The sequence below is a fragment of the Quercus suber genome, unplaced genomic scaffold (genome assembly GCF_002906115.3).
Source record: "Quercus suber isolate HL8 unplaced genomic scaffold, Cork oak 2.0 scaffold_380, whole genome shotgun sequence".
In the NCBI taxonomy this organism is placed as follows: Eukaryota; Viridiplantae; Streptophyta; class Magnoliopsida; order Fagales; family Fagaceae; genus Quercus; species Quercus suber.
Genome location: NW_027069832.1, coordinates 230,413 through 242,053, shown reverse-complemented (window position 1 = coordinate 242,053; position 11,641 = coordinate 230,413).

Below are 11,641 nucleotides of genomic sequence, written 5' to 3'. Positions count from 1 at the left end.
ATGGATGTTTAGGTCTGCCTTTTAACAGTCCATAGCCAAAATAAAAGGTTTTGAAAAATAAAAGATGATATTTTTAGAGTGTATATTGCTTAACAATAACATGATATTTATAAAAGAGATCATATATAAATAGAAGTATCACATTTAGTTATGGCCTACGATACACATATAAATTCTTATTATTAAAGTGTAATCTAAACAAAAGCTGCATATCATTATCATGTGAAAATATAAAAACACTCCAATAAAGAATAAGAAAAGAAGTGGGACTTACCACTATTAGAATATATAGAGAAAGAATAAAAAATTAAATGTAAAATGAATAGTGCTAATATAAATGTACATGGTTACTGTAGTAACAATACATATTTACAAAATTTTGGCTTGCTTGATGTGGATAATTTTTGGACTAAAATATATTAATTTGATACATTTTTCTATTATATGCTTTCTAACGTAAGTATTAGCTTTTTGTGGTATTTTGTACATTGACAATGGTTTTTACTTATTTTTGGTTAAATTGAAATTTGTGCATGTTGGATTATGGACTTTTTTGGTAAACCAGAACTTGAATTAAACGAAAGCTAGGAAATACAATGTCTGGGGAAGTAAACATCCCATGCATCAGCCAAAAGTTGGTACATAATACAATAAGGAGAAGAAGAGTGATAAACAAAAGAACTAGAACTAAAAATTCCCTTCTTAGCCAAAATATCAGCACAATAGTTTCCTTCACAATGGGTGTGACCGATCTGAGCATCTTCAAAACACCGGAGTAGGGACCTGCATTCAAGAATGAGGTTAGAATAAGGATGTGTAACAAAAGAGGTACCATTCTGAGAGCTAATGATATCAATCACAGCTTTGGCATCAATTTCTATCAGCAGATTCCTGATGTTAAGGTTTTTTGTTAGGACAAGGCCCTCCCTGTGACCCCAAAGCTTTGCTGCCATGGGTGAGTGAAGCCAATGGATTTAGTGAAGTTAGCGATCCAAGATCAGTTGTGATCTCTTATAAGCCCACCAGTCACTGCTAAGCCTGGGTTTCCTTTGGCTGAACCATCGATGTTGAGTTTAAAGAAGCCAACAGGAGGGGGGGGTACCCCTTTGGCAATCCATGACAAAACCATAATAAACAAATGAACATATGGGAGAAGTCATAAATTACTCAACTCATACTCACTTGTTAAATACAATAAAATTTAGCCTATCACAAGCCCTTGAAAAACTTTGCAAGAAAAGAGTTTATGGCAAGTAGACTTTGACAACTTGTATTTCTGAAACACTTTAAACAAAATTCATCAAGGCATCTTCTGTGAAACAGAAATAATAGATTGCATACAAGTATAAGAAACATGTGTATAAAGATAGAGAAGAAACAACACATGAACAGACAGGTGAAAGAAACATACATCCACATATAGAGAAAATAAGTACAATGTATGTAAAAACTAGTCACAAGACCTCATATACAAGAACAATGTATCCAAAAAAGTAGAAAAGAAAAAGATACATCAAATCCTCACTACATCCTCAAGTATCAACACTCCCCCTAACAAAACTGTCATATATTAACTCTCCTCCTAAGATGACTACTCTCATATCCAAAACTACTCCCCGTTTTTGTCACGAGTGACAAAGGGTAAGTGTGTTAAGTAGACATCTCATCAGTAGAGCTAGCATCTCCATCATCATCCGAAGCGTCATCGTCATCACCATCATCATCATCATCCTCATAATTAGAAGCCGCTAGAGGAGGTGGTGAAGAAGTAGCCTCAGAAGCAAACCTACCCATGGTCGCCTGTCGTCATGCAATACGACCAACACGAACATTCACCTGATACAACTCAGTGAAGAGTGTATCGAGGCGAGTATCCATGCCCTGCAGCTGCGCCATGATGTCTCCAAGAGATACATTGCCCATAGAGGAAGAAGGAGCGGATGTAGACGGAGCGGTACGAGATGGAGTAGAATGGGAGGAAGGAGTGGAATCCGGCTATCGCGACCTAAACTGCGCTGCACTACGTTTTACGGTAGTGGCGTCTGTGAGAGTGCTTTTTTTCTTAGTACACAGGCCCAAGTAGAGACAAGGATCCCGGGCCTAAATACTTGTTGTTTTGGTGGACTGGGCTTGGTTTACCACAGCTAAATGGGGCTGATTACGAACCAAGTTGTGCCCAAGTCACATAAAGCTCCTCAAGATGAAAAGTGCAATTCCTCTTGGTACCTCAGGGAGTACTGTCATGAGATCCCGAGGCGTATTAGGCTTGTAAGAACCCAGAATGCTCTGGTTCTCTAAACTATATGATATTTTCCATGTTTATTATGTAATAGAGATTTGTCCTTTCCCTTTACCTCTATGGGTGCTACATAAAAAAAAACACTACACATATCTTCAAATAATGTTAGTTTCTTAGATTAGGATATACATTTTAATACATATACATATATGTAAATGAGTTTCATGAGAATGATTCTGCCACGAGGATCCTGGCCCCAATTCTCACAGACTTGGTGCTTTTGCACAAGACTTGTGGGATTTAGAACTTAAGTCCGAGTGGCTTTGCTTGGGCTTTGCCTTCCAAGATAGTTAGATGAGAAGGATTTTAGCAAGAAACAGTAAAGGAAGACAATGTAATAAAGAAATACAAGAAATAATTGTTAGAGATCCTCAAATCAATATGAGGTATTTCATTATTTTTCTTGATTGTGCATTACAATATGCTTACTAAGACGTGATACAAGGTTTAACTAAGTTCAAAAATTACAGACTTTGATAGCTATTCAAGCTTCCAAGACTTGCAAAGTTTGAATTTGTTAAATCCGAGTATGTGCTATAGTGGCTGTCTCTGGGATACCATGAGCGGTTCCTCTGTTTTCTTTTGATTTTACAGAGCTTTTCCTATAGTTCTATATTCACGTGATACAAGGTTCAACTAAGTTCAAAAATTACAGACTTTGATAGCTATTCAAGCTTCCAAGACTTGCAAAGTTTGAATTTGTTGAATCCGAGCATGTGTTATAGTGGCTGTCTCTGAGATACCAGGTGCGGTTCCTCTGTTTTCTTTTGATTTTATAGAGCTTTTCCTATGGCTCTGTTGTGATATCTTTTCTCAGATTAAAATGGTGATGAATCAATGTCCCTCAGCATGAGTTTTCTCTTCCTTTTATAGTGTGACTCTAGGGTTTTAAGGCATGAGCGATTTCTCTCTTTTGCCCTTCAGAGCTCGTACTGTGTCAGCTAACCAGAGGCTTGTCCTTTCTTTTTTCCTTATAATTTCTTCCTTTTAGTCCGACCAAGCTGAAAGCCCCTAGCTAACTTTCTATTCCAAGATCCACTTAGGTTGTTAATCTTATCTATTTGGCCCTCTTCGCCTTTTCAGTTTTTGTCTGCCCTTCATCCTTGTCATTTTTCCCAAACAATCGGGATCTTTTACTGCTGGGTTGAAAGCTTCCTCCAACCACTTCTACTTATGGTTTTCTCATGCTTAGTTCCTTGAGGTGCAGCTCCTTTGTTCATGAATGTTTGCTTTACACTTTCTGACGCATGATTGTGCGCTTGAGACCTGTTTGTCCTTCATCGTTTATGCTTTGAGCCGTTTCAATCTTACTTAGAGCATGTTGTGTGTCCCGAGGATCCCGAGCCTCTGGGGATCCCGGTCTAGTTCTTTCACTGGAATTTGCTGGACTTTTTAATGGCTTTTTTGCTAGAAATCTGAACATACATAAGGCCTTGATGTCGATTATTCTTACTGCATGAATTGGGCCTTCTTTATTTTTTTATGGAACGGGCTTTGTGAAATTTTGGACCTCAACAGCGTCTATGGCACAAATGTGAGTGAAGTGGTCGGACACAGGAAAAGGGACAGAAAAATGGCGTAAGATTTCGTGATAGTTGAAGGAAAGATGAGCTTATCATGGGACGCCGAATCTAAATGAACATCTATGATAGAAAGAATGAAATGAGAAGGAAAATCTATGGTAAGATGCTCAAGAAAAGATAACAAAAAATTGAGCATGAGACTCTGTGATGGAGTTGTAGTGAGAGAGAGGATGGAGTACAAAAGTCATCACCATGTTTAAGAATCTAGGACCTTTAGCAAAAGTCTACATGATGTATATTGATGCTCATCACAATCAACAGGGCGCTCACAAAAAGAAAAATGAGCTCATCTTTGGACACAGTCCGCAGATGCTGAAAGAAGGATAGTAGGAAACTCTATCCTAGGAACCTAAGCACATCCGCAACTAGCTGCGGTATGACAGGAATACGCGTACCTCGAACGCGAGTAAAAAGAGAGGTACTGAACGATCAATCCCGTGCATATTGGAGTAAAACTCCTAAATGAGCATGTGAGGACAAGTGACCGGGACGTCACACAGTGACTCCCATCCCTTACTGTGAATGACAGAAGGAAGGTCAGTGTCGGCGAAGTCTCCAAAATGACTTGGCGTTCCGAATAAACACCTCGTCTAGAGAAGTTCTCCAAGAATGCCTTGTGGGCATTATCATCACAGAATTGAAGATTAAGAGGAATAGAATCAGAAGAGGAGAAAGCTCCAGAATGAAGAAGGTTCCGAGCAGGAGTGGATTTACGCTTAGGTGCCATAGACACTACTAACGTAAATAGAATGAGAAAAAGAGATAGAAAGAGACAATCAGAAAAGTCCCAAAACAATTCAAATATATTGAATAGAGAGTACGTATGCATGGGAAATGCATGAACATGTGACATGCAAAGTAAAACCATCATGGGATCAGCCCAATCCAATCCTACTAGCACACAAGCATAGAACACACATCTAAATGCATGTAAATACCATTCTAATGCAAATGTGATGCAATACATGAGATTTTGAACACATTTAAATGAAAACCCATCCCAAAATTTCAAGAAAAACTCATCAATTTTGAAAAATCCCAAAAATTTTCAAAAATCCCAAAACCTAAGATTCAAAACATGAAATGTATGAAGAATGAAGGAAAAAGAGATCATACCAAGTGATTTGAAGCAAGGAAGGGCCGAAAATCATGTGGGTTGAAGGTTTTGAGTGAGAAAAAAGAGTTTGGGAGATGAACAGGCGCTGACAGATCGAGAGAGATTGAGGAAATGAGAACTGGATCGCGCAAGAGGTATATATAGAAACCTCAGTAAATCTCGATAGATGAGGTGTCAAGAGGTATCGAGGAACAAGAATCACCTTCAAGGAATAGAAGCTTGATCGATCCACTAGGTATCAAGAAGGTATCGAGGAGGCCAGAACTTTCTCGATCGATCCACCAGGTGTTAAAGAGATGTTGAGATTGCGATAAGAAAAAGGCTTGAGAAGCTCGACAGATAATAAGGAATCGGGGAGGTGTCGAGCCAGCTTTAAAAAAAAAAAAAGTTTTTCAAGAAGTGAAAAACACAGACATGAATGCAATCCAACATGCACCTCAACCAATGATCCAGTCAACATATTAAGCTCTAAAAAACATCTCTCAACAAAAATTTTAAGCACATGGATCCTCAAAAACACACACACACACACACACTAAACAAGTCTAACCAATTTTATTTTTCAAAAATAAGTCAAGACAGTTTAGTCAGTATATTTTAACACATGTAAAACCTTTGTGATGGCTAAATCACATTGTACCTGCATATGTATCAAGTGTAATAAAGAATATTGCGTGTTGTGTGTGAAAAACATCACAAGATTGCATATGTGTATACATGTTTTGACGATCTGAGATATGAGAAAATAACTTTAACTCACACACAATCATAACTGTTTGATGGGGACTATCACCTTCGAGGTATATCCTATAACTCCCACATCTCCTAAAATACACGCTTGCAACCATATTTAAAGCATTTTTTATCTTTTTGCTTTTTATTTTTATTTTTTGCATATTTTATTTTATTTTAGCATATCATGCGTAGGCATATAAAAGAGATAAAAGAAATACCCAACATGTTAAGCATAGACATTGCACTTTTGCTATGCCGAAGCATACAGATGTCTTTGACACTGCACTTTTGCTATGCTGAAGCATACATGTGTCATATTATGATTGGCGGGCAACAGTGGTGAGATGGTTATTTATACATTTCTTAGGATTTTCTAGTCCTACCCGTCAAAAAGAGTGATATGAGTGTTAAGTTTAAGAGATAACTTAATCTTACTTATCACAAATAAGAGCTACAAAGCTCACTTGCTTAGTTATGCATTGAGATGCTTATCTAAGCTACAAATAATACAAAATTTAGAAACTTTGTTTTAATGGCCATCCAAAGTACACAAGTACCAAAGTACACATAACATACACTGTTTTTGTATTTTTCTGATTTTTTTTTTCAATTTTTTTTTATTTTAAAACAAAACAAACAAAAGTAAAGGAAAACACACAAAAACATGTTAAACAAAGTAAAGTATAAAACTAAACTGACTCAAAATAAATGCAAAATACACAAGTGATGCAACAAACAAAAACAAGAAGATAGAAGAAAGTGATGAAATCACTTAGAGTTCTTTTTCTTCCACACCTTGTAAGAACCTTTCCTTTGATTGAATCCTTGAACCGGCGGTGAAAGGGAAGAATTGAACCCGTTCAAGTTTAAAGGAACATGAGGGCTTTGAGAAGATCACCAAGAGGAGTAAGAGAGGATTGAAGCTAATTCTGGCTTCTAGATGTGATCATGTCGTTGCTCTGTTGAGTGGCTAGCCACTTATAGCAATTTGGTCGAGTATGACCGGCAGCTCCACAATGACGACAGAGATGCTGCTTCTTTTGTTTAGGCTTTTGAGAGTTAGCCTTCTTAGCCCTAAGGTTTTTAGCATCTTTCTTATCCTGCTTAGGGAGTGCTCCTAAGATAGATTTACCATTGTTTAAGTTCTTACTAGCTAATTCAGTTTTATCATCAGCGTTCTCAATTTCAGTGTTATTAGCAGGAGAAACAAAAACAGTAGCACTAGTAGATGCAATATGAGAGGAAGAAAGACCATACCCTAAACCTGTTCAATCTGAAGCAAATTTTTGAATGCTACGCATCTCATCAAGCTTTGTACTTGAAGTCCTCTGTAGTTGAGCTCTGACTTGAAATAGCTTCGCTTCAAGCTTCTTGGCCTTCTCAGCCAAGAAATTGTTCTCAAACCTCAGCGCTTCAATAGTTTGATTCGCCTCATCAAACTTTATGGATAACTCTTCACGATCAAGTTCTACATCACTAAGCTTCTTGGTGGCCAGCCTATACAGTTTCTCATGTTTCTCAGAGAGCTTGTAAAGTTTCTCATAGGCTGTATGGATATCATCTTGATCATCCATCTTCTCAAATTTGGACTCCATCATTTCTTGTTCTTCGTGTACTTCTTCAACAATCCCTTCAGTAGGATTGACTGTGGCAGTGAAGGCATTTAAGATTCTGTCATCCTCATTGTTGGAATCATCTTCAGGCTTAGTGTCACTCAAGGTTGTAGCAAGTGCCTTACTCTTCCCAATGCTCTTGAGATATGTAGGGCATTCATGCTTCATGTGACCGAATCCATGACATCCAATGACTTTGGTCCTGTAGGAACAGTGTATTGATCGTCGTTCTTAGCATCCTTTTTCCCTTTGTCTTGCCCTTTAGATTGAAAAGAACTGGATTGTCTGCGGTCCTTGTCAAAGCTCCTCCCATTGGCATTCTTCATAAACTTCTTGAACTGCCTTGTAATATAGGACTTCATCTTGGAATCTTTATCATCGGATGACTCATCTGTATCACTACTCTTTGCCTTTAAGGCCATGCTCTTGCCTTTACTCGTCTTTCCAATCTTAGATAGTCCTAGCTCATAGGTCTGCAAGTTTCCAACCAGTTCAGTCAAAGGAATCTTGTCAATATCCTTTAATTCTTCTATCGCCGTAATCTTGGCATAGAATCTCTTGGGTAGAGATCTGAGCACCTTCCTCACAATCTTAGGTTCAAGGATGGTTTTTCCAAGATTGAAGGCTGAGTTTACTATGTCCTTAAGCTTGGCATAGAACTCATCAAACGACTTATCCTCCTCCATCTTTATTTCTTCAAAGCTTGTAGTGAGCCTTTGAAACTTTGAATCCTTAACAGTCTTTGTACCCTCATAGGTTGTCTAGAGGATGGTCCATGCTTCCTTTGCAATTTCAGTAGAGGATATCTTCTTGAACTCCTCATTGGTGACTGCGCTAAATAGGGCATTCAACGCTCTGCTGTTGAAATTTGCTGCCTTGATCTTGGCTTCATCCCAATCGGCCAGCGCTTCTTTTGGCTTGGTCCAGCCAATCTTTATAGCTTGCCACACCTTCTCATCTAAAGATTGCAAGAAAACTCTCATGCGTACTTTCTAGTATGCATAGTTAGTGCCATCAAATAAAGGAGGTATGATTAATGACTGTCATCTATCCATGACAAGCAGGGGTCAATGGATCAACATAGCAAAGATTACTCTTAATCAGAGTGTGCCTGCTCTGATACCACTTGATAGGCCACAAACTGAATTAACCCCTTGTGATAAAAAATTAATTAATTCATTAGCCATGTTATTAATTAATCAATTTAACATGCAATGCGTGGTAGTACAAATAAATCACCAAAAAACTAAATATGCAGCGGAAATTAAATAACATGGTGATTTGTTTACGAATGGGGAAAACCGAACGGTAAAAACCCCACCAGGTGATTTTCAGGTCACCACTTCCGAAACTCCACTATTATCATAACAAGCGGTTACAAGTAAAGGAATCCCAAGTACCTTACCAATCTACAGTTGAACCCTTACCCCAATATCTAATTGGACTTGTTTTGTAGTGACAGTTCCCACCTTTGATGCACGGCTCCCAAGTACGTGACTAACCAATTGCGCAGATCCCAGTACGCGACTTTAACACTAACTTAAAGGAGAGGTTGGCTACAAAGTTCTTCAGTTCATCATATACGATGAAGATCAAGAAGATGCTTGGTCACAAAACCCTTTGGTGCAAATACACAGCAACTTCTTCAGAAGAGATGAACTAGGGCAAAAACTTCATCTTTGATCACAAATTGCTTGAACGGAGTTTGCTTAATGCTTGTGCAACTTGTGTACAATTTGACGGCCCTAAAAACAATCCTTTTATATGTCTAGGGTTAGAAGAAAAGAAAGCTCAAAGACACATTCACGGATTCCAAGAAATCAGATCAGAAAATCTGATTTTATAAATCTCGACAGATAGCAAGGTGTTGAGGAGCTATTGAGCAGATGTCGAACTTTAATGAATTTGCACTTCTTCAGCTTGTTTCTTGGACAGACTTGATGACTTCAACACTTGATCTTGAAACCTTATTTCTTAAAGTATTAAAAACACCTAGAACTACCCAATTACAAGTAGAGTGCGTTTTGTCAAAGGATTAGCCAATATACATAAAAGAATGTTATATGTTCTTTAAATGAAACCACATATGTCCTAATAGGGTCCAATCGATATGGGTAGTGCTATTCTTGATGGGAGCATTTTTTGTAAGGATCAGATGCCATACGTCTTGGGCTAGTGGTTTGGCTTTTATTGAGAGATCCTAGGCCAAGATGGGAATGTTCTCCATGACAAACTTGTTGCGGGCTATCCAGATGCACCAAGCAGTTAGGGGGGAGATGATGTGCCAAGGTATGGTATTGTGGTTTGAAGTTTGAGGTGTGGGGGATGAGATGAGCTTGAGCCAATTGGGAAGGTTGAGGGTGAAGAAGTTGTGAGGAATGGTGGGGTTTGAGGAATTTTGCCAAATGGTTGAAGTGTATGGACAATCCCAAAGGATGTGGATGGTGGTTTCAGCAGATGAAAGGTAGAGAGGGCAAAAGTCTTCAAATAGAATGTGGCACTTGAAGAGTTGGTTCTTTGTGGAAAGGAAATCATGGCATGTGAGCCAAAGAAACGTTTTGACGCAAGGGAGAGTGTGGGATTTCCAGAGCTAGTTCCAGTTGGGTGTGGTAATTCCAAGAGGGGCTGTCATTGAGGAAAAAGTAAATTAACCATTAGGAGAGTAATTCCAAGAGGGGCTGTCATTGAGGACAAAGTGAATAGGGAGAGGGGTGGCTCGAATGATGTTACGGATGTGTAGGGAAATGTCAAAAGAGGAAACAGAGAAGTCCCAATTGCTGTTGCTATCCCAAAAGTCTTTCACCTTAAGAACCATGTCATTCTCATTGAGAGGCCATTCGATAAGATTGCAGAGTTTACCATGACCCGTCCAGTTATCAAGCCAAAACCTAGAAGTTTCTCCATTGCAAATAAGCTAGCGAGTGCCTACCTCGCAAGTATTTTGGGCTTTTTGAAGACTGGCCCAAACAGGAGATTTTATTTTGGTGGCATCCAAGGAAAGGGGATATTTTTTCCTAAAGGTTTTGGCCCATATGCTATTTAGGTCAAGGCAGAGCTCCCAAACCCTTTTTGCAAGCAAAGCTCTATTGCAACTGAGGCTACGCATAATACCCAATCTACCGAGATGTTTTGGTTTTGGTGACTGTGGTCCAGTTGATAGCATGGATCTTTTTCCTGGATGAAGAATCACCCTAGAGAAAATCCCGGTTGATCTTGTCAAGCTCGTGGCAAATTTTTGCAGGGAGTAGGGTGCACTGCATCAAGTGGGTGGGCATTGCTGAGGTGACGAAGTTGATGAGCATGAGTCGGCCTGCCATGGAGAGGGAGCGGGATTTCCAACCTGAGAGCTTTGCTCGAATTTTTTTGACAATAAGGCTGAAAGCTCTCTTATTTTGACCATCGGAGATGATGGGGACACCAAGATATTTCCCAAAATCATTGGTACGCTCCATGCCAAGCTGCCTTTTTGCCATGGTAGCATTAGCTTTACTGGTCTGAATGGACCAAAAAAGCTTTGACTTGCCATAATTCACTTTTTGACCCGAGATGGTGCAGAAAGTCTCTAAAACCTTATTGAGAGCAAGGCAATTTTTCTTTGTGACTTTGGCGAAGAGGATGAGGTTGTCGGAGAACAAAAGATGAGAGAAGGATGGTCTGTCTCTTGAAGTCTTTATACTTGACCAGTTGCCAAGAGAAATTTCAATATTGATGAGCTCCGCCAAATATTCCATGCAAAGGATAAAAATGTAGGGGGAGAGAGTATCGCCTTGGCGGATGCCGCGAGAGGGAAGGAAAGGATCAAGTCTCTCACCATTAATCATGACCGAGAGGTTAGAGGTGGTAAGACAGGACATGATAAGCTCAATCCAATCATTTGGAAAGTTAAACCATTTGAGGACATGGTGAATGAAGTTCCCCTCGAGTCTGTCAAAACCTTTTTCAAGATCAATTTTGAGGGCCATAAGACCTTTCTTGCTCTTAGAGATGGTCATGGAATGAATAATATCTTGAGTTAGAATCACATTGTCACTGGCTTTCCTTCCCACAATAAAACTAGATTGAAAAGGATGAATGAGGTCAGGGATGAAGGGTTTTAGTCTTTGGACAAGAAGTTTTGTCACAGTTTTGTGTAAAGGGTATTGCATAAGCCAATGGAATGAAATTGATGAACTGTTTTGGGTCTAGTTGATTTGGGTATGAGGCAAAGAAGAGTTGAGTTTAAATTTATGGGGATGGTTTTTGTTAGGAAGATATTTCTGATGTAGGTAATGACTGATGGACCCACTATATTCTA